General features: G+C 39.2%; 1 protein-coding gene across 2 annotated transcripts in view; it reads left to right on the top strand.

Annotated features, from left to right (window-relative positions):
• Positions 1-26,808, top strand: part of rap1gap2a (RAP1 GTPase activating protein 2a) — a 77,546-nt gene that overhangs the window by 5,984 nt on the left and 44,754 nt on the right. The gene's annotated exons all lie outside the window — the stretch shown is intronic.

Genomic DNA, 26,808 nt, shown 5'->3' with positions numbered 1-26,808 from the left:
TAGGCAAACCAAATATTTTCTTTAAGATTTTCTTATACAACACAATTCTACTCCAGTATTTATTGAAGAACCCAGGGTCCTAGCTACTCAAGCATTGTTTCAGTGCTTCCACAGTAATTGGTACTCAACATGTATTGACAACAACAAGATTTAAAAAAAAAATCAAGAACAAAATAAAAGTTTTATTTTATTTCCTCATGATCTGTAGACGTATTTCTACATTTAAAAGGTAAAGATCTTATTGTTGCCATGGCTGCTGAAAGTCATCAGTCAACGTCGATCTCTTTAATAATCCAGAACATGCCTATGGGACACTATTAAAATGCTGCGCTGAGCCTCCAAATCCCTCAAGGACGACAGCCCTGAAAACAGCACATTAGGCACAGCTGCGTTTCTAAACAGAAACCAAACAGGTTCCTGGTTGGTGTGGAACCCCAAGCAGAACTCGTTTGTCCTCCATGTCCACAGAACTGGGCCTCGGTGTCTCCCCACCCGGCCCAGGTGCCTGATCTGGAGTGGCTCTGAATATGAATGAGTGAGTCGTGACTCCTGCTTGAGCTGCTGCTCTGAGTGTGAGTGAGTGGTCCAGATGTTTGATCCAGGTAATAATAATTTAAAAAAAAAAAAGCACAGAGGAGAGCACTGTGGTGAAAAGACAGGCTCAAAAGGATATGAACAGACATAAGGTGGCGTGCAAATCTGTAATCTGCAAAATTCTTCATTGTTCAACAAAGATTTTAAATATTGAAAATGTGTTTTTGATTTGGGTTTTGTAAAACAAAGCACATTCTGTCATTAAAGCCCTTTTGCTCCATTACTCTGGTAAACTGAAGAGAGTTTTTCAGCTGAAATAAACTCCAAGCTTCAGTCTGCTGTTGGTTTGCTTAACTCTTAATGAAAAATGAACAAGGAGAAATCCACAGGGGGTAAAGCCCACACAGACAGAGAAGAGGAGGGTGGGGGTTAAAAAAGAAAGGTGAACTAGGGGGCACAGTGGAAGGCCAGGGGAACACAGACATCAGATGGATTGCTCACTTAAAGGTCTCCCGGTTTTATCTTGTTCTTTCTTGCTTGCTTTGTCCTTCCCTGTGTGTTTTCTCCTCCTCTCTTGCTCTCTGTTCTGCCTCAGTTCTCCAGCTGTCTGCACTCCCCTCTGTCATTAATCCCTCTGCTCTCTCCGCCTTCACTGGACACACAACACCTCATTAATACCTGTATAATCAAACCGGTGGATCCGTGCGGTCTGAGCATGTGTCTGTGCGTGTGTGTGCACAAACACATGCATCTGATTTGTCTTGGAGTGGCGGTGGGGATGAATATTAAGAGTAGATGAACAGGGGCTGTAGAGGAGAGAGGAAAGAGGTCAGCTTCCTAGTATTTAGAGACGATGCCGCGCAAACTGTGGTGAGTACAGCTGCCTGCTGCTTCTTTTAAGTAAAGTTTGAAAAGTACCTTTAAACTATATTATTATTCCTATTGTCCGAGCTATAGTGGTTAAAGTGATATGAGTGGTGGAGGTGTGTCATATGATCTGAACTCATATTGTTAGTACTTTGCTTTTTCTATTATCCGCAGCTCAAGTGAGCAAATATAGAAAGACAAGTGATCCTGAGAGGTGGTCTAGTTAGAAATGACATGGCAGTAAAGATTAGCATCTTTCTGAGCTTCGTCAGTGATATGAAGGGGTTAACGGAAATATCAACAGTAGGATAAAACAGAAAATGTCGTGCTTCAGTCATGCTCTATGTAGGTGTTGACAGTGGTCGTTTAACTGAATTTATTGGCTTTTATGAGGAAAATACGTAAAATGACTTTGTGGGTTTCTTTGAAGTTTTGTTGGTGCAGCTCCATTTTACAACTTTTATACAGTTTTTCAGGCTGTAACCTGGAAAGGCATAAAAAAAGCATTATATTTAGTTTTTTCCTGCCCATCCTACTGTCATTGTTTGTTTGTATTCGGTGAAAGGTAACGTTCACCGAATACATTACCTTTCACCGTTTGTTTTAAACTTTCCTTTTACATAACTGACACCTAACATGACTAACGTCATATTTTCCATGTGAGCTTGTATAAATTTACTTTTGAGATTACAGCAGAGCCCTGCAGTTCAGTATTTATGGATTCATGTATTCACAGATTTTTCTGTGAAACATAACTTGAAATTATTTATGGAAAATTATTTATGGAAAACTTGGCTATTTGCCATTTTCCTCTAAGTGTTCAAAAGAAAACGCAGCTGTGGAAGCTGAAATATTTTTTTGCACAATTAAAATTTAAATCCTATTGGCTGGCATTTGCAAAGCAGCCAGTCAGGGAGTGGCATTCTTTTTTACCTGGCACAAATGATATAGACCAGGGGTGCCCAAGTCCAGTCCTCGAGAGCTACCATCCTGCAACTTTCAGATGCATCCCTGCTTCAACACACCTGAATCAAATGAATGGCTCGTTATCAGGCCTCTGTAGAGCTTATCCCGGTCTGTTGGAGTAAGGATACTTCTATAACTTGCAGGATGGTAGCTCTCGAGGACTGGACTTGGGCACCCCTGATATAGACAGTTATGAGCATTTTGGAGGGGGTCTCAGTGTTCTTGGATTTTATCATGGGTGGCTGTTGTTCATAATGGGATCCACTGGGATCCACTGTACCAAAAGGCTGTCAACTTTTCAAAATCCACAAGGACCCATGACAGAGATTAAAAACTTAAAAGGATAAAATAGAGCACCTTCACTGTATTATTCCTGTCTTACAGAGAAAGGAGTAAACTGCATGTTTCAACTTTTCATCAACAGATGCTTTTCACATCTTTTGTGCATGTTTTAATTAGATTTTTTTCTTTAACTTTCACAGACTCTCACTAAATAGCTGACTGTGATTTGTGTCTTCTTCAATCAGTAATAAAGTCTACACAAACGTTGTTTGTCATTGTCTGTTAAAAGATCTGAGTTTTGGTTTTCTGACTTTTATCAAGAAGTTTGGTGTTTCAACGGTCAGGGCCTGTTTAGCTAAATAAATAATGATCTTCTTATGGTCACCAGCTAATATATCTGTGGGTCTCTGATAACTCTCTTGCTGCATTTTCAATCTGGTCCACTGGTCTGCTTGGACACTATGTCCTCTTTCTACATTCATCTATGCTAATAACAGAGTCTGCAGCCAACTGTTGCTAATGAAACACTGATTCTCTCCAATTACTTTTTCCAACCGCCTCTGTCCTGAGATCAAACAGAGCAGCTGTTCACATCTGAGACGTGTCACAATCACAGAACACGATGAACACATGAACATGTTTCTTCTGCAAAAGGTTCAGACTGACTGGCTGATGTGTGGTCAAAATAAGGGAAAATATTAAATTGGGTCATTTTTATTGTTTAATATTATAAAAAAGTGTCTTGTTCTAAAAAAAAAAATCTCCTTTCTTTTAGTTTTGTCCAGGCAAGTTTTTTGGGGGCAGGTCTAAATGGTATCTGATGGCCCCATCATGGAAAAGAGCAAATGGGCTGCTTCTATTTCTGGAGCCTGGCATTTACTCTATCTCCTTGTGTGACTTCTATATTGCAGGCAGCTATGGTGAGTTGTGACCAAAGAACAAACATGAGCCTGAACGTCTGGCTGGGATATTTACTTTAGGTGGGAGCTTATTAAAACTCGAGGCCTTGGTCTGCAGCACAGAGGAAAAGAAGCAGTGATTAGTTACATGGACGCTGTTTGCAGGCTTAATGAGCTGTTGTCTGTATTGCGCTCTGCATATTGGATGCGATTGTTAATGTAGTGTACACAGTTACATCCAGCTGCCTAATCTAATATAGGCCTGCAGTCAGAGGCAGAGATAAAGGCGAGGAGCAGTAATGAAGGACAGAAGTTCAGTTAGGTTTTTATCTAATACACATTCGCCCCGGGTGAGTATCGCTCTCAGCTGGGGTTAATTACAGGAACACTGGGCTTAATGTATCCACGACACACACACAGAGCATCTGCTGGATCAGACTCCACTTGTTGAAACAGTGCAGTCTGAATTTTCTCCGCTCTGTGTGTCTCAGAGAGATTGTGGGGAAATGATACATAAAGCGTGACCGCAAGGTTTCGGAAGTATGAAGTGGGAAGTGGTAGAACTCCACCCATCCTTCAGAGCTCAGGGGAGGACGTTGCACTTCCTGTTGTCAAGTACCTTCACTTCCAGTTTTAGTACATCACAAAGAATGACACATTTTCCAAAAAGTGACCTTTCAAATTGTAGGATAAGTTGCTTCCAGCTGAAATATTGTCTAATTCCAAGACCGTATTCAAGCAAAACGCCTTGTTAGTCGTCAGTAAATGTCTTTCATGTTAACATACTTCTCAGTTTATTTTCTCGCATGTCTCAACAAGTCCAGAAGTGAGATTTTTTTTTTTTACATTTAAATATTTTGTCTCACTTCTCTTTGCTGTGACCACAAGAGGGGGTAAAGTGCATGTGTTTGTTTTGCTTTGACTGATGGCGGGACAGTAACCAAAAAAATCAGTGCTCTTCAATAAAAGCAAGTCCAATGAGACAAAAAAGCCACTAGAGGGCGCAATTTCTCCATGGTCACAACTGCTGAAACAGCATACAAGAGCAGGAGGAGCAGTCCCACCTGTTAACAAGCAGCCAGTTGTTAATAAATGTGGAGAAATGTATGGAGAATATGAGTAACAGATACTGAAGAGAGAAAAATACAGTTTTATAAAAAACATATAAATTTTGTATGCTAATCTAAAAATAAATAACAAAACAAAGTGACAGCTGGACTTATATATATATATATATATATATATATATATATATATATATATATATATATATATATATATATATATATATATATATATAACATTCCCTCTTGTGTAAATTTGTAAAATTTATTCTACACAACTGAAATACAAACAAACAAAAGAAAAACTTCAACATCCTTGATGTGGTTGATGGACATTTACCCCAGCAAGTTCACAGACCGATAAGTTGCCCCTATGAAACAAGATCTCTGTGTTTTCCCTGCCAAACCCTAGTACGGCAAACTACAGGGAGCCACGGCTGTTGCTATGGTAGCAAGAGCTGATGATCACCTTAGGGACGGTCCAGCATGGTTCATTACCATGGTGACTGGTTGTCTCACCTCGTGGCCACATTTCATTGCCAGTGCATCCAAACATAACAAGCGGAAGGAGAATCTGACTTGCGGCCCTTGTGGTTACAGAATGCATGCGTGTTTGGGTGACGCAGGAGAAAAAAAACGAAACGTGCATCATACAAATGTCCATTTTTGGTCTTAACCTATACAATTACAAAACAATCCTTGGTGATGACCAAGCAAAGATGAGAAGCCATGCTCAGATAAAGGTGAAATCCGATTCAAGTCAGTGAACTATTAGTAGTTCCGGCTTTTATTTTTAGTTTTTCTTTATTTACAACCATCTTGAGGCCAGCTTGAAGGGGTCGTTGTTGGCTCCATATTATGTGCTTCAATCTCCACCGCGCCATGTTTGTTTGATGTTTTACCAAAAGCAGCATGAGATAGCATCAGAAGTGTATCTTGTAAACAGAAGAGCACTTATCATGGCACCAACACAAACACCAGGAAGTTTTAGCCACATCATTGTCTAAACTGGCTACAGCGGGCAAAATGGCTGCTGGCTGGATGGGGAAATCAAATTACGAGAGCAGTGAGAGTAAAGCAATACAATAATGTTGGTCTGATCCTGTCTGGATTTGCTGGAGGGAGCTGAGATTGGTAGTTATACCTTTAATGAAATTTGATTAAAAGGTCACATGAGCCCTTAGACAAAAGAAGATTAAAAAAAACTTCAGAAACTGACTTTTCAAAAAGAAATAGTGGTACTTACATGACTAACTTTATGTAGTGCTCTGCTTTAGATGGACATAAGTTTCAGCATTGTAACAAAGGCAAAGCTGTTAACTTGGAGTTACAAGACACTCTGATGATACCGTCTCTGTCCCTATAATAAACTTTATAACCAACATTTATGCTCAGGCACACCTAGGAGCAATGTTGGAGCTGTCAAAGTCTGTAACATGCATGGTTTTGGACTGAGGGAAAGATGTAGGAGCCCTTAGAGGACCCATTTATGCACAGGCAACACATGCAGAAAGCAGTTGGGATTTAAACCTAGATCAACACGCTAGGCTCAGGTCAGCATTTTTTACTTTTTGTTCTGAGCATATGACTCATTAATAATATTAATTATGTGGCAAATGCTTATTATCAATAATTATTTTTCCTTAAACTCAACACTTTGCCCAACACACACAGCTTTCTCTGTATATTTCAGCACAGGCAAAGAGCAGGTCACATGATGGGAACTGCAGCAGCCAATTCAGTCGTTGTTTGTGAATGCCATTGTGACTAATCATATGAATCAGATCAACAAAGCCATGTGGTAGCCATTAAAGATGAAAATAGGCTGGGTAATAGGCAGATGTAAGGCTCTCTGGGAGCTCAGCAGACATGATCAAAAAGCAGACCAACAGCAGATTTCAGGAAATCTGAAGAAATTTATTTGAAAAAAATAATTTGATCTGGAGTCCAACAGATCAGACTGAGTTCTCCCTACTTATAAGTTAAAGGGAAAGTCCAGATAAGCCTGCAGATTGACTTTTAATAATGATCCAGTGTTTCTGTTAGTCTATGACCAAGAGAAATAAACTAAAACATTCAGACTCTTCTCCCTCTGCGCCTCGAAAATTGATGTCCAGCAGTGCATCTGCAAGGACTCTGCTTGATTAAAGCAAGTCTTGTTACTCTAAAATGCCCCCCCCGACGACCAGATGCCTCTTAGCTTTTGACAAATATTTACTTCTTGCCATTTCCCTGACACCACACACAAACACACGCAGTCAGACACACACTTAGACACACAGAGTAGCTGATAAGCACACCATCTGGCCTGAGTGCTGGCTGTTAAGGGCTCATAAAACCGATCCTCACCTATTCAGAGGGAGAGGGCTCCATGAGAGGCAAGACGAGTAAACAGCAAGCACACCAACCCACTCCTGCTTCTGCATACACGCAAACACTTGTGCACCATTCCCTCCCACGTCCAGGTTCTCCATTTGATGGGGGGGGGATGTAGGAGGTGAGAAGATCAGAGGATGTACCTATCCTAGCTCTGTGAATTTCTTCATAACTGCTGCCTTCGCTGACTTTCTTTGAGGAAAAAAGACGCAGAGAAATTCTGCTGACTCACAAGCTGACCTGAGGGCTACTTCTCCCGCACATGGGCAGCTCTGTGAAACACATAAGCGCTGGATTTATGATCTAAACAATATATTCCTCCAAACAGAGGAATTCAGGTACTCCCGCAATAGATTTTTGTTTGCAAGCAGTAATGTAGTTACGTAAGCCCAATTATTAATGCATGTTTGGAGACAGATTTCGATCTGTCTTTCTTCACTTCTCCATGTTGTCAGCCTCTGACTGTCTCCTTGCCAACACTAACAGGAAGTGTTGCATTTGGAAACCATCTTCGGAGGAGGTTTGAAGGCGAGCTTCTTGATTGCTTCTGCAGCAGATTTGTACTCAGAAACACTTGACAATAACTAACTGCAAATTACGGTCTGTCTCTTCAGCTTTCGAGACCAACGTGAATGATGATGGAAAATTTAAAAGGGAGGAGCGAGCGGGCAGCGGTTTGCTTAGTGTGGTTTGAGAAAAGGCATGGAAGACAACAGAGAAACTTCTATCCTACTTAGAGAGGGGAAAAAAAATCTTTCTTCTCAGCACTTGTATTTTTTGTCATGTGCTGTCTACCAAACCAAACAATGATACTATTTGTGTCTGCAAAGAATAAGAAAGAGCCTCACAAAAAGAAACAAAATAAAGAAACGTCTATGTAAAACTAGATGTCACCTCTGTTGAGACTAATGAGAAAGGGGTCAGAGGAACACTGCAGGAAGGGACAGAAGGGGGCTGTGAAAGATTGTCTTTCTTTCTGTCGTCTCCGTTCTGAACTGTGACCCTCGATGGCTTAAAGCGGGCGCATTAGATTCTGTGTGTGTGTGTGTGCGTGTGTGTGTCAGTGTCTTCTCTGTGACCCGTGAGGTCATCATCAAACCTCCAAAGCTCTTGACAGATGGTTAACAGCTGATGGCCACAACCATCCTGTGATTTTAAACTTCTCAATCCTATTATTTTCCCTTTGCTGACAGATTACCTTCCTATCCTGGTTATTAAATCCTCTGTCCAATAACAAAACTACATTTGGGGATCCTGTTTAGGCTTGGGTTTTATGTGCTTACCCACACTTTTCCATCTCAGTGATGCATCTATTTTGCACGTACATCAGAGTCGAGGAACAAAGCCCCGTCTCGATCCGACAGAGCGCAGCCTAAACCCAATTTGCTCACAGAGGAAATGATTTATCTGCATTGGAGCAACCTGCAGCCAGCCAGAGCTCGTCCTTCGCTGTTTGGCCCTTTGCACTAGGGCTCGAGTTGATAGATCTTTGCAATTTACCCCCCTGTAAAATGAAATTATACATTGTAAGATGAATTTTAGGCCATTAGAAGAGCATTAATCAGAGTGGTAGTCAAGAGGCCTATGGTAATTCTGGAGGAGCTGCAGAAATGCAGAGCTCAGGTAGGAAAATGTTTCGCTGGACAACTTTTGGACCACAAAAATCAGGCTGCTATTGAAGAGTGGCTCTAAGAAAATTCATGATTGAGAAAGCCATAAGAGGTCCTGTTAGCAGTTTGCCTCTGGTCATGTAGGGAACACAGTAAACAGGAGGGAAGTGTTCAGGCTACATGCAAAATGATACGTTTGTCACCCTGAACACAACCTTACCATGACACAGTGGTGGCAGCATCATGCAGTAGGGATGCCTTTCTTTACCAGGGGCAATGAAGCTGGTGGGAGTTAATAACAAGATGGGTGGGGCTGTGTACTATAAAAGAAAACCTTTTATGAGCTGCAAAGGGCTGGAGATCAGGGCGAAGGATCATCCTCTGGAATGACAACCATAAATGTAAAGCTGGAGCTGTGTGGTGTTGGTTTAGATTAAAGCATTAGTTGGTAGCACTGTTGCCTTGCAGAAAGAAGCTCCTAGATTCAAATCTAAGTCTGCAGCCTCACTGTTTTTATGCATGGGTTCTCTCCAGGTACTTTGGCTTTCTCCCACAGTCCAAAAATAATGACCATTAGGTTAATTGGTCTCTCTAAATTCCTTTTAGCTAGGAATGTGTGCATGATTGTTTCAATTATATGTATAAAAACTGTTACAGACATTTCAGGGTTTATAAAGAAATCCCAGCAGGAACTTCAAAAACACCTTCCTTGGAGTTACCATGGAAATATACCGCAGGTCTCCAATTTCAGTTAGCAGGAGCTCTGCTGGTTTCTGGCTGATTACACACAATGAAACCTTGTTTTTATGAAGAGACTGACCCTTGAATTAACTTTTTCTAGTGATTTTTGAGTGAGTGCCATCTGATTTTACTTTGCAGTCAGCAGGAGTGCAGGGAAATGAGTTGGTTAATTTCGCTGTGAAGCTGGGGGTGTGCAGCCTGTCAGCTGCAGCCCCTAGCTGCAGCTGCTTCTTATTTGACTATTGGACCATTATGTAGTTGAACTGAGGAACCTATAGCATTCTAAAAAATACAACTATACAAACTGGCATAACTGATTTTATACATTCACAGAAATCAACAATACTTTTGCAGGTTAAGCACCTTTAATGCAAAGTGTTCTTAGAAACCCTACCATCATCAGGCTGTGGGCCTATTCAGGTCTCAGCATTTACTTTAGGTTTATTTATTAGATTCTATTTTTAGTTTTGTGAAGGCCCATTTTGAATGATCTTACAGCAAACCTGTGCAATCTGTTGTCCGAGGTGGGGTCCAGCACTGTGTTTGGAATATCTTCAAAATATGATGCTGAAGACGTAAAGACGACGCTTTACTCCTTTGTTGTGAAACAGTCCTCATCTCTCCCCGCCTGTGGCTTCTTTCTAGTCTTTTTAAAGCCAAATTCTGTGCATTAGGATTTGTGTTTAAGGACCTGCTTACAAGGGAGTATCCCTGTGCAGCTTTTCAGTAACCAACTGTCTGTCTGCATCAGTCAGTTTAATGAACTGAGAAAACAGGAAATTGATTATATCCTCTGTTGCAACTCATGCCATAATGGCCCCGGATTGAACAGAGGATGGAAAAAAAAGATGGAACTACAACACAAACAGAAAGAGAGTGAGTTCTGAAAAGCTTCATTTGTCAGTGTGCATTCTTTTATCGGTCAGAAATCTATTACCTGTTCCTTCAGCAAACTTTCTCTTTAAATGCAACACAAAATAATCTCCAAAATGAATTAACTGACACCTCACTAGTGGAGCTAGACAATTACGTTGCAAATTGGCCTGAGTGTATGAAAAATAATTGTCTGATGACATTTCTGTCGCAGTGGAGAGCTAGTGAAGGACCGCGTGCTTTGTGATTAACAAAGGACTGTGATCCGACACTGTAATCAGCGCTCACAAAGGAAGATACATCTCCCATTCATCCTCACAATCCACTACTCATATTTCTCCTCCAGCTTTTTGCACTCTTTTTTTTGACTCGTTAGCGGCATTTATTCCTAAAGTTTTACTCTATCACTTATTATTCTGCTTTTTAATATTTTATAAATTTGGATTCTAGTTGCTTGATACCTGCTGTTACTGTTACCATTTTTCTTAATGCCTTTGGAATTTATTCTTGGCCATCCTTGTTTTGTGTGTGTGTGTGTTAATATTTTAAGGTCTGGGTCAGCTTACCAAGCACGATGACTGCACACCTGGGCTTAGCAAGCTGTCAGAAAAAAAATGAAATATTAATGTTCAGGGGATTTATTTATTTTATTGCCAGTTTTTCTTTGTAACATAGCTTAAACTTCAAAATGAATAAAGAGCATAGAAGAACAAGATTCACGTCTTTCCAGAATCTCAGCTTGATTTAGGTTTTGTTGTTTACTTGGCCATCCTAACACATGGTTATGCTTTGATTTGGACTAGGTATTGTCAACCTGATATTCGGAATCAAAAGGTAGATCCCATCCCACCTTTGTCTTGGCAAAAAAAATGTGACAAAAAACATTAAATCACGTATTTAAGCACGCTGCTTAACAGTAGGTGGCAGTCATGATCTGTTCTATCAGTTAACACGTAAAACCGTAGAGGAAGACTTGCAAAAAATGCTTACGAGGGATAATTTAGCTTAGCAAAGCAAAGGTATAAATGGAAATTATATAAAATCAGAGGTTGCGTTAACCGTATATATTCCATCTTTGAGCGATTTTTTTTTTTTTCTTAAATTGTGACGGAAAAATCTGAAGGCCATCTGTCATTTTGACAGAACACAATACACATCCAAGACAACTCGGTGGAGAAGCGCAAACATTTTCAATTTTGCACACGGAGTAGAGGTAACCAACAACGTCACAAAGGAGTATATAAGTATTGTCTCAGACTTGGATACCACACTCAATGCTGGCCGGAAGATGACAGCTAGTTGAAGAGTTAGCTTTGGAGAGTGTCTGTGACCGGTGCTGCTGAGATTCTGTGGGATTTTCTACCAGTGAAGCTAGAAGCCTCTCGTTCAAAGAGTCTGGCTGATTTCTGATTACCACAACTGGAGAACCACGGCCACAGGAGGTGAATCATTTTTATTTCATCCAATTTTAAGTGCAATTATTTAATTTTATTGTTATTGTTTGAGCTGCAGTCACAATATCTGTCTGTCTGTCCATCAAGAGGCCATGGAGTTATACTTTTGTTAAATGTAGATTCTTTACTGACATACAAAGGCTTTGATTTATTAAGGATGACTGCATGTTTCTTGGTCTTCAATCCCAAAGTCAGGAGAACTAAGTTCCATTTGGCGTTTAATCAACTCGGAGGGCATGTTGTCATTCTCCTGACCCGAGGCAAACAAGGTGTAATTTAGAACTGCCAAGTGGCCCTAACACTTTCTAATTATCTGCAAAAGACACCCTCTTTGTGCCCTGTGTCAGGTTGACGACCTGTGCATGCTGTGTTATACCTCTCCCAGATGCATGCTGGGATTGGCTCCAGCTCCTGTCAGGCTGGAAGAATGAGTGCTCTCCAAAATGAATGGATGCACAGACACATCGTCTCCATCCTCCCAACAGTACACTCGCTCCATTAACCCATTCTCTAATTTTTACAAGGTGCTGGCTGGTGCTATTCAACACTGCTTGCATTGACTGTCTTACATTAAGTCAGTAATTTGGCACGTAGGGACAGATGGCTGCATATTTAGGGTCCAATTGGCCTTGGACTCGGTTGTGTTTTTCTCCAAATATAAATACATTTGAAAAGAGATTTGGCCACTTAGTGTGAAATTTTCAACTTCTAACAGGCAATAAACAAGAGAATAAACATCGACATTTGTCCAGTGGAGCTGTTTCTTTACCGCTGAGACCATACAGACAAAGAATACTGATGCTGCTCCAGTAGAAAAATCAAAATGGTTCAATATAAAGCAGAACACTGGCAGTATGAGCCTCTTTGGCTCATATACGCTGATTTAGAGCTTTCTGCTAGTTCTGAAAGCCACCAAAGGACACTGAGGGTGTTGAGTATTAAAGGAGTATAGCTGAGAAGGTTTGCTGCGATTTATGGTAGTCAGTTACCCTTCACATGTCCTCCTTAGCCACATTTCTCTTTCCACAGCTTCTAGATAGTGAATTCAGGATTTACAACCTGATTACGACATCATTCACAGTGATAACTTGGGTCCATTGACTTGCCAAAAAGCTTTGTCTTTGCTTTGACTAGGAGAACATTGTCTCAGGACATTATTAGAGTATCTCGAGAAGCTGACTTCTTTGAATTGTTTTTTTCCCCCCTTAAAACTGGTTAGGTTTTGAGGCTAAAACGGTATAGTTGAAACTCATCAGTCAACCAAATTTCATGGGTAACAGTATTGATAGTTCCAGCTTTAACTAGATGTAAAAGCTCCTTTTTCCTTTTTCTCCAGGTTTGCTGAGCTACAAAACCTCTGCAGACTTGCAGGTATTTGTCGTAAAGCCAAAGTGCAGGGGTCAATTATTTCTGAATATGTGCTAGAGGTTGTAATGAGAGCTTTCAAAAACGACCCTTGGAGTAGTGTTTATTGGAGAGATCGTTTCTTATGTGCAAAGTGCGGCAGGGTCGTCTGTGTCACAGCCCCTCTTGGGACCAGACACCGCTAGTCCAGCTGATGTGTCATCCAGCAGGCAGCGCTGGACGATCTGGTGACAGAGCAGCAGTTTGTAATAGGTGTCTGGGCTGTCAAGCACAATATGAATGATTTTGTCATCAAGCTATTACCAATGTTATGGGGGCAGAGAGCCAGTCTAAGCTGAACATAAATCAATTTCCACACCTATAGCTTCAGTTAAAGGATTTTATTTATTGCTTGTGCTGTGACATGCTGAGCAGAAGTCTTTAGCACACAGTTCTGAGAAAATCATGTAGGTTATGTTCACGATAGAGGTTTTTATCCAAAGTAATTTGCAAACAAGGCCATACTGCAGTCATTATTAAAGCTTAGAATAAACTACTTAGAAGGAAAACCGTTGGTCAGCTTCTGCAGGAGGTAATGTAGAAAGTGCCATCTTCCATTGCACAGTGTAACAGGAGTTTATATCAAGTCTTTGGAATATCAAACACACACAGAGTGATCTGTTCAAGTTCAGTTTGACTTTGATATTGCACAGTGTAACAGACTTTAGACAGGAAATTGTTGCGGCACACTAACTTTGGGAAGAGCTATAAAGTGAATTTTTAAAAAGATTTTTAAGAAAATGTTTTCACAAGTAGAAAACATTTAAAACCTTTTGCTCCTGAGAGTCTCTTGGAACTTACCCTGAGACAGACTGGCGACCTGTCCAGGGTGTATCCCGCCTCACGCCCAAAACGTTCGCTGGAGATAGTCACTAGCACCCCTCAACCCCACTTGGGACAAGAGTGTACAGAAAATGGATGGATGGATGGATGGATAGATGGATGGATGGATACCTACCTACCTACCCACCCCTTATTGCCCCCAAATTTGGGGCCTTTACGAATGAGGGGCTTAAAACAGCCTGTGCAAGTAGTGATGATTTGGACTTTTAGCAGCAAGAGAATACAGACACCTAGCAGTCACTGAAATCATGAGTATTCTAGAGTCAAATATAAGGGCATCTGTCTGACAGCTGAAGCTTACATCACACCAAGTCATAACCTGAGCAATGATCCCAAACAAACCTGCAAACCAACAACTTTATGACCTTCAGTAATGTTTTGAGACTGATAATGTGACATAGAAAATAACTGTTTGTGTTATTGGTTTAAAGGTGTCTGTATTCTGTCCATCCATCCATCCATCCACCCACCCACTCACTCACTCACTCACTCACTCACTCACTCACTCACTCACTCACTCACTCACTCACTCACTCACTCACTCACTCACTCACTCACTCACTCACTCACTCACTCACTCACTCACTCACTCACTCACTCACTCATCCATTCATGGCAACCTCGTCATCTGCTCACGGTTGCAGATTGCTGAGGTTAATGTCCATCCTGTATAATACCTATGTTGGTGATTTAGGGTCCCACAGCGTACTAGCAGCTATTTTTACTCAAAGCTATAGAGATTCCCAATTAATGAAATACATGTGAATACAAATGTTTTGACAAAATGATGCTGCACTGAAGGATTTGACATACTGGCAATCTAATGGCACCGCTAGTATAGAGCAGTGTTGGATGAAGAGCTTTACAAGTATTCCCTAAGTCCTTTCTCCACAGGTGTGTTCAAGTAGAGGAAATGAAATAAATTGTTGTCATGGTACAAATGACAGTCATCCACTTTAGGTTTAGCAAATATTAATGAGTCATGGCCCTTGGGATAGCCAAGCCTAAATTAAAGTAACACAACAATTTTAGACTAATTACCTTCGCTGCAATCTTTGTCCCAACGAAGCAGCACAGCTGCGATCATACCAATAGTCACAAGATAAGAGCTTTTACAGTTATTACTCTAAATATCAAGAGGCATCTTTGGGTTTCTTTGATTCCAGTAGAATCTGCTGGGAAGTGGAGGTTTGAGATTAGATTAGCTACAATTTGTCTTTATTGATAAACCAACACACACACAAAAAAAAAACCCACATTGTTTTTAAAATACCACAGTCTGTTCCTTGATAGTCCTTTAAGGATCTGTCAAAATGCGTTGAACTAAAACCTCATACTGTTTTGATCAGCTATTACTCTCTATTAGCCCCTTTCGTGATCTTGTTAGCTGTCCTGCTGCTTCTTTTTCTTTTAAAAGCAGCAGCTTTAAAAGAATTTGATCAAGTGGTCATCATCAGCATCTACTTGGCAAAATTAGCTGCTACCACATTTGGAGCCTGCTCTTGTTGGCTTTGTGGTCAAAGCACCTGCGTCCCTGTGCTTCAAACCGAAGTGGGCAAAGAGCTAAGCTATGCAGGAAGCACTCAACGACTATTGAGTACGTTCCGGCAGCTTTTTTATGTGTGCATGTTAGAAGATAAGATAAAGTGGAGCCGGTCAGAGTTTTGTTGCCAATTTCCGGTCTGCAGTTTTAACCTATCATGATTTCTCCAAAGAGCAATAATTAGCAGCTATGTTGCTTCCCTTCCTTTGGTCATGTTCTATATTTGGAGCAATGTTAATCAAGGTTTCGATATTTTTTCAAACTAACAGTGCAAGGTTGAAGTTTTAAGCTTGCTTGAACATTTTATATTAGTAGATGGAGTGATCGCATTACCAACTGTAAACTTCTGTGTATCCGTCGCTCTTAAAGGTTAGGCCTGTGTTCATACCCTGAAAACTGTAGACTTTCATCTTTAATTTGAGCAAACTACATTCTGTCCGCTTGTTGTCTGCAGAAATCTCATTCCCTGCCTAAATGTAGAAGCATCCCTGAGCAACAACCAAACCTCATTAAAAAATTATTTCATTTTAAATAGATCCTTCCTTTAGTGTTGCCTCCGACTTTGTTTTGAAAGACTTGACTGCTACTAAAAATAACTAACTTTGAATTTTGTTTGCTTAGTAACCAGTTCCACACTGAAGATTGTTGTTGTCATTGCAAATCAGTGTCCAGTGTCTGGAAAGAGATCGACCTTTTTCCAATTGAAGGCTCAGCAGTCAGGGAGGTCAAACTGAGAATCGCTTTGATTTCGCTCACCGTACATTTTCTAGATGTAGTCGTAACTGTGGTTGGTTATCAGTGATCTTATTAAAGCCCCATCTAAGTTCTCGCCCTGGATTAGAAATCTCTCAGTTTTGGTGAGCTACAGCATGGTGTAGTATGGTGTTTTCAGAAAACAGGAAGATTTAAAAGAGTGTGTAAACGGCAGGTTTCTACAGTTCATGTGAATGATCTATCTATTAATAAGGACAATAAAAGACAAATAGGGTTCCAACATTAGAGGTCTCTGTGCAATGAGCTGTCGGCCAACACTGCTAACATTAGGTGAAAAACTCAAGAAATAGTTTCCTTAAAGTTCACATGCCTACTGAGGACAGATTTTGGACAGGGGGTCTCTAGGCTTGACTGGCTTTTTGAGAATCTTGAATGATCTTTGGGGCTTTTTGAACCCCAATGTTAAAACCAAAATGCTGTTTGCCACAGTGTGTAGCGTTGAATGCTGAGTCCAGCCCATTTCCATCTTGTCGAGTTGAACCTGAAGCCTTCTATCAGTCCGTCTTTCTCTTCTGCTGTGTGAGTAACCACCATACTTCATGCTAAACTTGGTTCCCCCAGTAATTGAAGAGTAACGGCTATAAAAAGGAGCTAAAAAATAAGTTGTTTATTTTTGCCAGAAAGAGTGATTGCCCCTGTGCATTCAGCTTTGAGCCAATTTGTTCCAGGTCTAGACCTCTGAGGCACAGATTTCTGATTACAGCTGAGTTTTAATGATCTCATATTCTATCCGTCGCTCTTAAAGGTTAGCCCTGTGTGCGTGTGTGTTTATTGACCGTCACACATTCTATCCCTCTCCTCCTTCTCACTCTTTCTCCTCCTTCTCCATCTGTCGCCTCTTTGCAAACACATGGTTTCTTACTCGGTCGACTCAGCAAGGCCCCCGGGTGTGTGGGCTTCATGCACAGTCACCGAGATACATGCTGCCAGTGTTATTTGTCAGGCGACATTGTATTTAGGATAATGAAAGCTAAAGTAAATTTCAGTGGAGTGAGGGTAAAGAATGAAAGAGGCACGTTTCATTTGTAGAAAAAGTCACCCACAGAAAGACGGCAGCTCCTAATAATGTCATATTGGAGAGCGGGCTGTGAGTCATTCACACGGGGCTGTTAGCAGGTTCATCCTGCATGTGCCCTGAAATTGTGCCAGAGTATTACCAATGTCCAGCGAGACGTGTGACAGCGAGATAAAAGGACAAAGGAAGATAAGAAGCATAAAGCAGAGGAAACAGTTGGCGAAATAATACAGAGAGGAAAAGAGAAACAATGAGGGGCAGACAGGCAGAAGACCTGAGTGGTTTTAAGAAGTCAATTATCTAAATTCGACGTGCAAAGTGACCGGTCCGGGTCGTAGACTCCCCGTCTCGCGTTTGCTGCTGGGAGGGACACCAGACCCCTCTTCCCATGCCCATGAACAGCTTTGTGAGGATATGATGGAGGGCCGTTGTGTAACTTAATCCTGCTTGTCCACATGCTTGGCATTTATTATTTATTCTAATCAAATGAAGAAAAAAAAGGCATTTCATTCAGAAAAAAAACAAACAAACTTTAATCCGCTTCCTTCAAGCAGGATCAAATAAAATGTAACAGTTTTCAACCTTTCCCAGTAGCAATATGTGTTTGTCGACATTAAAAGTTTTAACTGTAAAACTTTGCCAAAAAATAGAGCTGTGTCGCTGTGTATTAGATTGAAAATAACCGTGAAATTAAAAACTGAATTATTGATATCATAAAACCAGAGGATCAGCCCTCCACACCCTGTGCTCTGTTTAAACTGGAGTTCTTCCTTTGCGATCAGATCAACCTTAAAAGTTTTTTTTTTTTTTTTTTTTTTTAAAACACCATCTTCTTGACAGTTTTTTTTTTTTTTTTTTTTAAACCCCATCTTCTTGACAGTTTTTTTTTTTTTTTTTACTAAAATCCTAACTCTTCTTCAGCTCCACTCTGTTGGAAGAACAAACACATTGCACCCGCTGCTTCAAGCTGCTTCTAACCTTTTCTCTTTTAATTTAGGTCTCTGATCCTTGTCTGCTGTGATCTTAGCATACAGTATAGCCAGAAAGTAAAAGCATCTGTAAAAAAATGTCATTCTGGAAGTTTAGTTTGCCACAACTAAAATAACTTTGTTTAATATATATTGTTTACTTTTTATAGAGTTTAAACATTTAGCATTTTTGATTGGTTATAAAAATGTCAGTCATGGTATGCTTTAATCAAACACAGCTAGAGATGCAGACATTTAAGGTAAGGTAATTTTTTTTATATAGCACATTTTTAGCAACAAGACAGTTCAAAGTGTTTAAATATGACATTCATGTTTATTCTTGTGAAGAGCTTTTTGCATGGGTCATACTAGAAGGCCAATTACTACATTCATATGTTCAAAATATCACATATTAGTAGTATGAACTGTATGGGAATGTTTAGTTATTATACCGGAAAATAGGTTTTGTGTGCCTGACATAAACAAATTTTGCAAATTGTAAACTTGGGGAACATTAAAAAAAGTAAATACATTTTCTCTCAGTTATTATCTCAGCAATTAAAAAATAAAAAACAATTTTTGTAACCCTTACTGACCTGGATAGGGAAAGCTTAAAGTGTCGTGTTTTTTTTTATGCACTTTATTTAAATGTTTGGTTGTGCCAAGATGTTATAGCAGATTTAAATTTCACCCACGTTATAAAATGCTCACTTTCTAAAACTTCTTTTTGACGGCAGATAGTAAAAATAGTGTTTTCTTCTTGCTAAAATTTAGATCGTTCAGACTATTTTGGTTTTGTTAATGAAGAACTATTTTGTGCAAACGATGATGATTTAAGAAAATTAATCTCAAAATAAAGTCACCTCAGTGACCCAATGTGTTTTTAAAGGACATCCACCCAGAGAACAGCCATTCTCACACATGCATGGTAATTTTACCACTATTGATTCCACTTAAGTAGGTTTGATAATTAAGGCCATTTCTAATTGGGTTACATTTTTTTATGCCACAGGCAGACACACTGATTTGACAAGTATTGCACTAAGTAGCTGTGTTTAAATATCCTTTTGATGTCACCCATAGTAGGTAACTTCCCGATTGAGTTTGAGGTTGCTGATTGTGTTCTTTGTGTTTGACACCCCCCAGTTTAGAATGGATTGATAATTGTTTGCTGCCACATTTACCTGTGTGCACTATTCACTGTTGAGCTTCCCATGTCACTTGGTATGATATATGATGCAATATTTAGTGACAAGGTTGTCTATATTGGGGTGTGTGTGTGTGTGGCCAAGCTGTTCTATGTGCAGATAACTTGTATAGGAGCAATCGCTCTTCCTGGACATGGTGTGGGGAGTAATAACTCATTCTGTTCCCTTGTCTGGGAACAACAGGCACCATCCTGTTGTAAACTTAAAGCAATAATCCATTGCTTTCTACAGTTTGTTTATACTGTTCTGATGCTGATATGGAACCACTGTGATTCATGAAGTTGCAGCATTAAAAAAAAAAAAAACTAAAAAAAAAAAAAAACTGTCAAGCAGGTCTGGGAAAATGTTTTTATCACTCTGTTGATGATTCATTTTATGTTGCCTGCTGAGGAAATTGGTAGTTTGCATGAGTGGCTACAGCTGGCAGACAAGCAGGACCGCCACCCAGAGTGACTCTAATTTTATTAGAGGCGAAACAAGACGAAAGGAAAAGCTTAAGTGGAATGTGGAGAGAGGGGAGTGCTGGCCAGAGAAAGACTTAATCGCGACACATAAGTCTTTATGTCTCCTTTTGTTTTACATGTAGAGTGCATAATAAAAATACGGTTTAACTAAGAGGTGTGGAAAAATCCAAAGCCATTTTAGGAAACAAAGCTCAAAATAGTTTTGTCTCCTATAATAGTATAGTATAATGTTATATTTAGTAAACTAAATATTTTTGAACTGTCTTCATGGAATACAATGTGTTCTCTACATTTGAAAAAAGAAAGTACAAGGATTGAGACTGACTTATTACAATGTCAGCAACACTTTTTGTTGTCGATAGCAATCTAGCTTAGCACATTTCCAATACAATTTCAGTATAAAAACAATAGATTAATGCAGTAAAACCAATCAGGATCATTGCATTGTTTCTCTCGAATCATGTTTACTCATCAGGTTATTTTCTGCTTCCTGCCATACCATCTCCTCAGGATGAGAGAGACACTTTACATACACCCAACAGTGTTAAAACAATCATTCTCATCAAGGCAACAACCCACTGTACTCAGCGTGTCACTGAGAGATGTGAGTGGGCAGAAGCTTGACAGCAAATATGGTTTATGATGAGCATTTTTGCTTTATTTGCCAAACAGCCACACCAACCCTTGATTTCTATTTGAGCAGTAGATATTTAACGGATGAACGTTATTTACGTTTTCTTATGCAATCAATAAAAAGTAAAGAGGATATGGTGCATGCAGATTAACATATTTAGTAGCACAGTTTAAAAAATAGAGTGGTATATACATAAAAAGATCACTCTAGGTCATCATGATAATAATAATGACGTAGCACACTGGCAATGGCAAGATTGCTATTGCCAGTGTGCATTAAGTCACTACAGGCAATGACTACAAAAACGTGCACAATTTTTATGTTGTGATTTTTAACCCCGAAGTTGCCACAATTCTTTTCTGACATGTCAAAAACATCCATTGCATGATTGCACCCAGCTCTCGTGCAGGATTTGTAATCCACATATTCAGCATTGCCAGAAAATCAATGCAATTATGGGACAGATGTCACAGCAATAATCTAAGTATTACTGAATCTCACCACATTGATAAAGATTCACTTGTCTCAATATATTCAGCATTTGAAACTAAAAGGGAGGACTTGCCATAATCTAGACAGTTGCAGCTGAAGACACACAGATACAAATTTCATACATCTCACAAGATATTTTATATATCCACCAATTAGGGCTGGACAATAAATCAATAACAATATGCATCACCATAGACATGTGGTCAATATCAACAGATGATACATTTGATTGAACATTCAATTTCACTGAACTCCAGTCCAGAACCGAACAGCATTCTGGGAGATGTAGGCAGAGGAAACAGGCAGCTAAACAAGGCATGTAGCATCAACTAACTCACTCACTCACTCTTTGGTTGCCTAGCAACAACCTATTGAATAACATGCAAAGCAACATTTGCAGGTTTCACCACCGTGCCTCATAGCCACTTAAAATAAAAAACAACAGACGTTTAAAATAATAATAAAAAACTAATCAATAATTATCAGTATTGACTGATATGAAATGCTTATATTGTGATATGTTTTACATCCATTATGTCCAGCCCTAATACCAAATAGGTTTCCCAGAGTAACAGTTCCCAAACTTTTTTTTCTTTTTAATATCAGACAACATTTTTAAAGACCAGCCGTTTTATTTTCTCAATAAAAACGAGAAAGCCAGTACAGCAGCTACCCGACCAACTGGGGGGCACTAATAGGACATTGACATTTCCTTTCCAGGTGGTCAATTAATTCTTGAGTATGGAAAAAAATGACATGACGTTACACCAAGGTAACACATCTCATCTTGACTTAGAACATTGTGAATTTCAAACCCTTGATCACAACATACATGTACCATTCAGAATGCAACAAAAGTTATACTCTGACTTATATTTGTGACTCCATCTCGGTTAAGACTTGATGTTCCAGTGCATCATCTTCATGCCCTCGTGTTAAGATCAAATTGTTTTTCATTGCACGAGTTTAAATGGCAAGCAAGAAAACACTGTTATACCAACTGATAATTTAAACATCCTCACAGTAATTATTTAATGCGGGTCTGTTGAACCTACCCCTTCTGTTTCATTTCAGCGATGTACAATTTATAATGAGATCTCTCTGAACACTTGCGCTGCTAATTTTAGCTGAATGGGGAGCTACAAGAGGATACCATTAACCTCACCTCACACACACGCTCAAGTAGTATATCTTATTTGAGGGGAACATTAATGGGAACTTTCGGGTTATATACATCACTCAACCTGTTTTATGAACCATTGTTCTATCTCAGCGACCTCGTAAATCGTTTTAAGAAACTTTTACCTCGAGTTTGTTTTAGCATTGGTTGTCCTCCTTTTTGGGGAAGTGTATTCTGGTTCCGGTACCGAATCGCAGCTTGGACTAGCTGCTATTATATGGAGCAGGAGAGAACACAGAGCACAGTGATAAAGAGTGAGCGAGATACAAGATGGTACTAAAAGGCAGAGAGTGTGCATGAGAGACCGAATAAAGTGATCCAGGCAATCAGCTACAGATTACTAATGAGCTAAATAAAACATTATTTGTGATAACACATTCAGCTATGATGATCACATTTTGATTACTTACCATCAGAGCCTGATGACTGCATAGTCTGCATTTAAACATATTTATTAGTCATGACTATACCCACATTTCAAATGGAGAGACAAGACCTCTGGGCTGTTTATTCCCTACAGAATGGTTGTTAGATTTTGCCAATGATTGTATTGTAATATGTTTTGGGGGTTTTTAGCAATGTGATGCTGTTGATAAGAGGAACAGGGAATAGAAAGAAGGAGGCACAAGAGAAGGAAATGGAAAATTACACCACCAGGAGTGAAAATGGGGGAGCCATCATATAGTGACAAAGAGAGACAAGAGCATTATGTATAAAACTGGTGCTGTTACAAAGACCCGAAGGGCGAAACTGATACAAGCATGTGAGACAGAAGCACTGATCCTCTATCATTGTGCTGCACATGTCATTAGCTCATTTACTTAGTTGTCTTTGCGTGAACACTTTGTCTCCATGTCCTTCTCTCCAGAACATCCTGCACTTACTTCCAGTTAGCCTGTATTGATTGTAAATCTTGCCACTCACCTTCAAAGTCTTAAATGACCTTGTCTCTAAATGCATCAGACTTATTGACATGTATGTACCTTCCAAGCTATCATGATCTAAAGACAACATCGATCCAACGTTTTCAGGTCACAGCACATACTACTTTGCTTGTTTTGCTACACAACATTTTGATATTATTATAACTGCCAATGATAAGTCAATGATAAGTGAGATGTTCTGGTCAGTTTCATACAAGAATAGCTGGGCTCTTAGTTTTCATTTACCATCATTGCTGTGTACCAGGAGTCCAGCTCATATCCGTGGTAATGTTTTATTAGAACTAGAAGTGCTAATGAATAGTTGATTACAGCAAATGTTGGCACATTTTATAAATCTGGTTGTCTTGTCAGGTTTTGAGTTTGAGGAGAATGATAAATCTTTTGATTCCCAGCTTGGAAATCTGAGTACATCAGGAGAACAGCATAACTGTGGCAATCTGTATCCATAAATTGAGAGTTAATGATAAAAATACATAAGAGTAAAGCACCTTATGGCTTTTTTCATGTATATACATTTCTGAAATTTAAAAAAAAAACTTTGCTTGAAGATGAAAAGTGGCAAGAAATTAGAGAACACCAACTAAAGTTTTATTTTGTAGTCCATAAAAAATATTAGACAGCTCACAACATCTGTGGAAGTACATTTCAGAAACATTTAAGGGCTAGAGATGCCATGAGAAGTCGTTTTTTTATCTGCAGTCTGGAAAAAGAAATTGGTAGTTGATAGATTTGTCCTGACTGGTCTGAGGCTAATGGCTAGAGCGAGCAGTTCTCACTGCAAGGTGACTTTGCTGTCTTGCTAAACTCACTTCTGCATTATTATTCATTCTGAAGGCTGTGTTGGCCTGCATTCTGTTCAACATGTGACACGTTTATATCCCATCAATATGTTGATATTGCAGAAAAATAAAAGCTTTTATTTCTTTTTAAAAACATAATCAGTAACATCAATATCGTTTTTATCCTAAATAGAACAAAACTAAAGAGTAGCAGATGAGAAACAAGATTGACTTCATTGGCTAACAGCAAGCCACATTGCCCTAACTAAAAATGTTAGTATCCATGGCGAAGTGCAAACCTTGGATTCAGATTTAAGCAAGTTGTTTGAAACCAGGCTCTCCAGCACTGGAAACAGGGATCTAGTCTTTACAAATGTGTCCATCAACAGCTCTCCAACCAGCTCACTGTTTTCATTATTCAGGCAAAAGCTACTGGTGAGGGGAAGGCCTTACCGTGTGTGTGTCTGCAGTGGTGTTGTACTAGTTCTTCTGCCACCTGCAGGAGACAGTTGGATCATTTTTAAGTCATCAGTTTTTACACAAATTAATATTTTAAAAACATTTCTTAGTGTGGAGTAGATCAACGTATGGATTGTTTTGACAACCCTAGGGCAGACAGAGTAGTGGTGAAGCCAAGCACAGAGATGCTAAATCCAAATGCAGTTTATTTTTCAAGTAGTAGTTATATTTTTTGGTAACACTCCTTTGAAAACACTGAATAAAGAAAATGTTCACTGACACAAACCGTTCATAATTGCAAGATTTGGGGAAATGAACAATTTTGGGTGTCAAAAGGTGCCTTCTGCTGTCAGCAGGTAAGCTGCTGACTACTCCTGACTACTCTATATTAGAAAAAAAAACTCTCTTTAGCTGAATAAAGGTAAAAAAAACAAAAAAAAACATAGCTGAATAATATTGATTTTTTTAAAAATCCATCATTATGTTTTTCGGAAAATACTTTTTCTTCAGATTTCACAGCTTAACATACAAGAAACTATGTGGACTCTGATGGACAAAGCAGATAAACTAGGATGTGTTTCATCATATGCTCTCTATGTCTGCAGTGTTAACTCCATTCAGTATTTATGAACAGTTCATGCAGTAAGGTTGAACATACCGTCTGTATGTTTTCGAAGTAGTTAGATACAGGTGTTGTACATGTACCCCCTTAATGATGCATAATTGTACCCTGGTGGACTTGCTGAGTGTTTTTGTTCGCACATGTACATACATGTTTACATGCTCTGTCCCCTTAGGACTATCGACAGTCCGGTTGAGCTGTGAACTTGTTTGTTTTGCATCACTCGGGGTTTGGGAAAATCCTCAGGTGACTTTAAGAGATGGTGGTGTGTTGGAAATCCCACCTATCTGATCTTTAAAGCACATTTCAGAAATGATGATTTTAATCTTTGTATCTAGGCTTTTCTCCCCTGTATGTGAACAGGATGCATCCATAGGAGTCATTCTGATATCCTCTGGCAGCTTTCTGGTTACCATGGAGCTTGTAATACACAGTGAAAAAAAAAAATTAAAAGAAAAAGCAAAGGAATGGCTTTCATTTTATAGCTGCTGTTATTGCTGCCATTTTCTCAGCTTAATCTACTCCCCAGCTGCTTTTAGGCAGCTAATGAAGCTTCTCGTCTACTCATCTGTTCTTTGTTTCTCGTGCTGATTGATCCATTTTTCATCCTTTGCACAAAGAGTGTGTGACACTCCATTTTCAGCTCACCAACAACGTTCACCTTTTTATTATTACGGCCATGCACTTTCACCCAGACAAGCTGTACCAGATGTGAAGTATGAATCACAGAGTAATTTTGCTGTGCCAGCCCGTCATTTTGTTTATATAGTTTTATGTCCGTGTCCTTGAGTGTCTGAAAAAGTATTGTCAATGCTTCAAAGTGACCTCTGATGAAACACATTCTCACTTCTACCTTTCGAAACTGTTTTTATTTAGTTGAACATTTTTAGTCCAGGGATGCAGAGAAAGCCTTTTCAACATAGACTCATTAGAGATTTGAGAAAAATTGATACAGAAAACACTAATGGCAAATCTGTTTAATGAGGGATGAATTTATGTGCCTTTGAGTGTGAAATCTGCGTATTACCTGGCACATATCTACATTTTAAGACCAACTGATAACCTTTCTAGCTGAGTGTTTTAATAAATAGACTGTTATATTTGAACATATTTAATTTATGATCATCTTTTCAGCATTTATATGCTGCCCTGCTCCAGCAGTATAGCACATGTGGGTAGCACTCATAGAATTAAATTAACGTGATACCATGACAGCCTTTACAACTGGTGGTAATTTTGAATACATCAAACAAACTCATGTAGAAATTAATTTAAAACTTTTTAAACGCTATTTACATTCTTTGTTCTTTACAAGTCATGATATATTTGGACTCTGATGAACATCTTTAATGTAATCTTGCTGTAGAGCTTTGATCTAAATTCTAGCTCAGTTTGTTTTACACTAAAAACTGAATCATCTGACGCTCTGTTCAAAGCTTTTAAGAATAATTCAAATCTGATGCATTCAAGCCACTACTGACTGCCAGTGTTTTATCTCCACATATTCTCTTTTGTGCATTCATACTCAAGCAACAGGAAAGGTTTAATTATTATTGAACTTGTAGCCATCAAGCAATCAAGCTCTCCTTCCTTTTATTATTTTAGCCTCCCTCCAAAATATAACACTGGACTAGAATCCCTTGAACTTAAGGAACTAAGTATTGCATTGAAATTTTTTTGTGTAAGACAATAAATAAATACATAAATGCAATTACAAAATGGAATAAAAAATAAACAGTGCATTTAATTACTGATTAGGTGATGTTTGAAGTGAATTGAGCAAAGAGGAATACAAATGAATCCCACACATTCT

Source organism: Poecilia mexicana, unplaced genomic scaffold (genome assembly GCF_051168715.1).
Source record: "Poecilia mexicana isolate PSO_F unplaced genomic scaffold, ASM5116871v1 scaffold_13, whole genome shotgun sequence".
Taxonomy (NCBI): domain Eukaryota; kingdom Metazoa; phylum Chordata; class Actinopteri; order Cyprinodontiformes; family Poeciliidae; genus Poecilia; species Poecilia mexicana.
This window is presented reverse-complemented; position numbering and strand designations above follow the sequence as displayed.